The sequence below is a fragment of the Nicotiana tabacum genome, chromosome 23 (assembly GCF_000715075.1).
Source record: "Nicotiana tabacum cultivar K326 chromosome 23, ASM71507v2, whole genome shotgun sequence".
Classification (NCBI taxonomy): domain Eukaryota; kingdom Viridiplantae; phylum Streptophyta; class Magnoliopsida; order Solanales; family Solanaceae; genus Nicotiana; species Nicotiana tabacum.
In genome coordinates this window covers 11,621,488-11,627,983 of record NC_134102.1, presented here as the reverse complement: position 1 = coordinate 11,627,983, position 6,496 = coordinate 11,621,488, and positions in this window count along the sequence as shown.

Sequence of the window (6,496 nt, the reverse complement as noted above, 5' to 3'; positions counted from 1 at the left end):
CCCGGGACCACGATCGGTCCATTTAGGAACGGCCCACTTAGAACCGACCCACTTAGGACTGGGCCCACGAAGCCCACTTAGGGTCGGGCCAGGCCCACATGCCACCCTTAGGTCCTGCTAGCATAGTAAATTGGAAATTGCGTACCTTTCTCTTCCCGGACTAAGACTCCACTTACCGCTATCTCCGAAACCGCCAAGTACAAGTATATTTGTTCGTCTGCCTTCGGTGTGTGAAGCAATGGCGGGATCGATAGGTATCATTTGAGTTCCTCCAAAGCTTGTTGACATTCTGGGGTCCATGAGAAGTTATTCTTCTTCTTCAATAGTGTGAAGAATCGGTAGCTCTAATCGAACAACCTCGAAATGAATCATCCCAGGGCGGCTATGCGCCTAGTTAGTCTTTGCACTACTTTCACGTTGTCCACAACCGTGATATCTTCGATGGCTTTGATTTTGTCTGGATTGATCTCGATTCTCCGGTTGGATACCATGAATCTGAGGAATTTACCCGACCCAACTCCAAACGCACATTTTTCTGGGTTCAGCTTCATATTGTATTGCTTCAATATGCTGAAGGTTTCCTGCAAATATTTTAAATGGTCCTCTACTCACAGGGACTTAACCAACATGTCGTCAATGTAAACTTCCATTGATTTTTCTATTTGTTCCTCGAACATCCGGTTTATTAGGCTTTGGTAAGTGGCACCGATATTTTTTTTAACTCAAACGGCATCACGTTATAGAAGTATGTGCCGTATTTAGTGATGAATGAATTTTTTTCTTGATCACCCGTGTCCATCCGTATTTGGTTGTACCCGAAATAGGCATCGAGAAAACTAAGGATCTCGTGGTCGGCCGTGGAATCGATCATACGATCGATGTTGGGCAACGAAAAAGAGTCTTTAGGACATGCCTTATTAAAACCCTTATAATCTACACACATTCTTAGTTTATTCCCCTTTTTAGGTACTACCACTATGTTTGCTAACCAATCCGGGTATTTAACCTCCCAAATAGACCCTATTTTAAGGAGTTTAGATACCTCGTCCTTGATGAAAGCATGCTTGATCTCGGACTGGGTCTCCTCTTCTGTTTGACCGGATGGAACTTTGGGTCCAGGCTTAGCTTGTGAGTGGTTATCTCCGGCAGGATCCATGTCTTGTCAAGATGGGACCAAGCGAAACAATCTTCATTAGTTATAAAAAATTGAATGAGTTTTTTTCTGAGCTCGGGGCATAACCCCGTGCCCAGATATACCTTTCGATCAGGCAAGTGTTCTCTCAATATGACTTATTCCAGCTCCTTGACCATCGATTTAGTGGTGTCGGAATCATCAGGGGCTATAAAAGATCTGGGAAACCCGTAATCATCATCCTCGTCTTCCCTTTGTTTGTCCAAATCTGCCGAGGCTGGTACCAGTGATTGTTATTTGGCCTCGTTTTTGACCATTTGGTTCGGATCCTTCGACGTTGAGATTGTAGATGCTGGTATCACCTCCTCGACCTCGAACATCTCCTTGGCAGCCGGTTGTTCACCGTAGACTATTTTGACTTCGCTAGGTGTTGGGAATTTCAGTGTCTGGTGTAGTGTTGAGCGCATTGCCCTCGTGTTATGGATCCATGGCTTTCCGAATAAAGCGTTGTACCTCATGTCTCTTCCGATCACACAAAATTTAGTTTCCTGGATGGTCCCGGCGGTGTTTACTGGTAGCGTTATCTTGCCCTTAGTAGTTTCACACCATGTTGAACCCGTTTAGAACTCGGATTGCAGGCACGATTTGGTCTTGCAGACCGAGTTGCTCCATGACCCTCGATCGGATGATATTGGCGGAGCTACCTGGGTCAATTAACACATATTTAACTCGAGATTTATTTATGAGTATAGATATTACCAGTGCATCATTGTGAGGCTGCACGATTCCTTCCACGTCCTCATCGTTGAAAGTCAAGGTTCCTTCCGGTATGTAATCTCGAGTTCGTTTCTTCCTTGTGACAGATATTTTGGTACGTTTCAACATTGAACCCTGAGGAACATCGACCCCACCGATAATCATATTAATGACATGTTGAGGTTCTTCTTTCTCATCCTGCTTATTAGAATCCCTATTCCTAAAATAATTTTTTGCTCGGTCGCTCAGGAATTCTCGAAGATGCCTGTTGTTGAATAATCAGGCTACTTCCTCTCTCAATTGTTGGCAATCCTCCGTTTTGTGGCCGTGAGTGCCGTGATATTTACACATCTGGCTAGGATCCCTCTGGGACGGATCATGTTATAAAGGTCGAGGCCATTTGGTGTCCTTGATACGCCCGATAGCTGATACGATGGCAGCAACATCAATGTTAAAGTTGTATTCTGATAACCTCGGTGCTTCCTTAGGCCTGACAAGCCTGTCGAAGCTGTTTTTACTCATGAGTCTCCGACTTTGTTGACCTCGATCGTTTCTACTTTCGCTTCTTATGAGATTTCTCACAGATCTGTTACCTCTTCGACCCCCATTGTACGCTTGATAGCGATCCCTGCTCGATCTTGGTTCATGGTCAATGTCTCTTTTGGCTCTATCAACGTTTCTGACAGGATAAACAGACCCCGAAGGGGCCCCGAGTTGATCATCTTCGACTCTGATTTTCGATTGATACCGGTTATGCATATCAGCCCAGGTAACGGGCGGATATTCTATTAGGTTCTACTTCAGCTACTGTGAAGCCAACAAGCTTCGAATATTGAGTCCCTGAGTGAAAGCTTGAACAACCCAGTCATCAACAAACGGTAGTAGTAGGTCCATCTGTTCCATCTGAAATCGGGACACAAACTCTCTGAGTCATCTCGTTATCTTTCTGTTTTACTTTGAAAAGGTCCGACTTCATGGTCTCGACCTTGATGGCACCATCGTATGCTTTCACGAAAGAATCTGCAAGCATAGCAAATGAGTCAATAGAATTAGGAGGTAAGTTGTGATACCATATCATAGCTCCCTTTTACAAGGTTTCTCCAAATATTTTCAGCAGAACAGACTCGATCTCATCGTCCTCCAAGTCGTTTCCTTTGATGGCACATGTATAAGAGGTTACAGGCTCATTTGGGTCGGTCGTTCCGTTATACTTAGGTATCTCGGGCATACAGAATTTCTTGGGGATCGGCTTCGGAGCCGCGTTCGGAGGAAAAGGTTTTTGCACGAACTTCTTGGAATCCAGGCCTTTCAATATCGGAGGTGCTCCTAGGATCTGGTCTACCCTGGAATTATAGGTTTTCACTTTTTTGTCATTAGCTTCGGTTTTCTTTTTCCCCGACTTCGCTCATTTTGTCAGTTCCTCGAGCATTTTTATGATCTTGGGGTTAGTCCCCGATTCGTTCTCGTTATATCTTTTTGCAACCAGTTCGTCCCTGCGGGTAACTTCTCGGGGCGGATCAGGCTCTACTTTTCTCGGTGTGCAGCCCTGGTCTTGTAACTGGGCTATCGCCACTTGTTGAGCTTGCAACATTTCGAAGATCACCCTTAAACTGATCCCGTATCCACCAATGTTTTGAGTATTTTGAGCCGCTGATCGGGCTCCACCACGGACGCTATTTTCGGGATCGGTTGGCAGGTTCGCGTCGATAGCCACATGTGAATTAGCGTCAATTGGGTCTGCGACCGAAATTTTGATGGGATCAGCAGGTGGTTCCTCATTATCAGGTGCTATGTTGTTATTTTCACCTTGATGACCGGACTCGTTATCAACATGTAGGGGTGCTAATTGAGAGTTTAACATTTTGTATTTTAACCTGAAGTCAAAGACACTTCAAAGAGCAAGTGTAAAGCAGTGTGCGTTATGGAAATTTGTATCAAATAACCACTATTATCCTTAGCCACACGGTAGGCACCAAACTGTTTATCCTTAAAATTGGATAACAATTGAATTTGTATGTGGTTTTAAGGATACGTGATCTAATTTGATACAAAATGATAAATCAGATTGAAAATGAAATAAGCACTGGAAAAGTAAATGCAAACCACACAAGTTGAACAGTCATAGCCTTGGAAGGTTAGTCACTCTTGAGCCAAAAGAGTTTTTATCGATATCAGAATGGAATGACAAGAGAATAATAAGAACTAAAAATAACAATATATTACTTTTGGGATGCGTGTTACAATGTGCTTTACAAGTAATCAAACCCTTTTTATATAGTAGGGGAGTCCTATTTTAGGTACAATTCTATAAAATGTAAAAATCTCCTGGTTTGCTGATTTGCCGGTTCCCTATCGATACGTGTCGAGATTCCCGCCGTGATATATGACCGGTTACAGATATTTCAGCCTTTCCATTATTTCGGTCTTCTGTTGGTTATACCGGCAATATTTCCTCGAGCTTACTCGAGGTCAAGGTCGATTCCGGGATCATGAGCTCAATGTTCTCGAGGACGGACATTCTGACCTCGTGTTCTGGTTCGACGAAACTCGGGGTCGATCTTCAACCCCTCGCATTCCGAGTCCGATCTGTCATGTAGTAATCGAGCCCGATTTCGACCGTATACATCTTGTTCATAGTTACTCATAGATATTTGGCTCCAAACCGAGGGCAGAATAATCACTTGGCTCATATTCGAGCTCGGACTTAACATTACAACTGATTTGATTATTTGTTTTACCTTTAATTCCCTTATCTAACGTTATTGATTATTTGTGTTGGATTAATCCGCATATCCTTAAAATCGCGTATAAATTCAATTGTTATCTATTTTTAAAGGTAAACAATACTGTAACAAGATTTGAAGATAGTATTATTATTGTTTGCTTTGAACTCTCTCTTGATGCGATGATGAAATGGTTAGTATTTCAAGGCTAATTCCAAGAAACCAAGCTAAATGGCTACCCCGATAAGAAGATAAAGCCCGATCGACAAAAAATGGAAGTAATGGAATGAAAGGGTGGAGAACTTTCAACTATTACGGGGACGGAAAAACTATGTGAAGTAAAAGAAGAAAAGGTCATCAATTACTTCTAAGAATCTAATAAAACTATTTAAAACACAGAAACAAGAAAATGGCTATTAACTCTGTATTATATATAAGTGATTCAAAGTTGAAATCTCAATTTTAACATTTGTTGCGTAAATGGCCAATGTTAAAAGTCTCAGTTTTAGCTACTTAATTTGTATTTAAATGCCACAAATTAATAACCAATTTTCTTCTCCTAGATATGGTCTTCGATTTTAAATGGTCAAAAAGGGGTAAAATTCTGATCGTAACATGACCTAGTTCTTTCGTTAAACTTTTGAGGAATGTTGTTACTTTATTTATGTGGGAATATGGACACCACGTAATTTTTTTAAAGGTTGAAATGAGAGAAGAGATAGAAATTAAATCGCAAAGATACTGATTCACATTTGTACTTTATAAAGTTCCTCTTTCTTAAATCTTACTCATTGCCGATGGCTAGGGGAAGTGTCTTTCGGTGCGTGCAATTTCAAGGGCTTGTATAAAGCCTTCAATGCTATTTTTGGTTCCTTAAAAGAAGGGCGGATGTAACCTTCCAGCTAATGATTCAACTGAATCTATAATTTTTGATACATGGTATGGATTTATTTATAAAAACCTATTAAAATATAAACAAATATTAGATTTGAACCAATAATTTCAATATTATAATAAATTTAATATTAAATTCATAAAAACTGAACCGATTAAATTTAAATTCTAAATTCCCTAAATGACCTAGACTTACTCGATTTGCAATTTGCAAAAAGACGAGAAAAGAGTAGACGTGAAATGATCAGTTGACCACTTAAACTCAAAGAAAGGTAGAATTCGAAGGGAAGGATTTTTTTTATTTATTTAATAAATGAAAGTGGGATGCATACGCTGATAATGCCGACTTTTCCACACTGTTAGTAAAATTTAACTAATTAAAGGAGGATTTTGTTGTATATACTTTAAGGTAATCGTATCAGGCTATGTTATTGTAGGTCAATTGTACATGATAATATAAACAATGTAAGCATTGTTAGTATAGTAACGTTCATAAACAAATTGAAAGGGGATGTAATAAGCATATTGGTACTTTTTATTTACTTAATAATATTTAATGAATTGACCAATTTTTATAATAAGTTATTCATAAATGATATTTTCCCCTAAAATATGGGTGTTATTGGACAAGGTTTGTTATCCGTTGAAGAGTGGATAGAAACACAATGGTAGCCCAAAAGAAGGGTACACTTCCACCAAAAAGGAGAATGCTTGAAACTTAGAAAGTAATTCTTAGAAATGGGTTTTGATGGGAATTTTGTGAAAATATTATGGGCTAGTTAATTTTTGGATTGATAATCGAAAAATAATCAATATTTGCAAAGTAATTGAAAAATAGCCACTATTTTATGCGGAGATAATTTGGACAAAAATAACCTAGCTGAAACACGAAAAGTTTCAGCATAATATGCTCGATTATGGAACTCCTACGTATAAACTTCCAGCATATTATGTTGGAACTCCAATACATTACGGAACATTATGCTGGAAT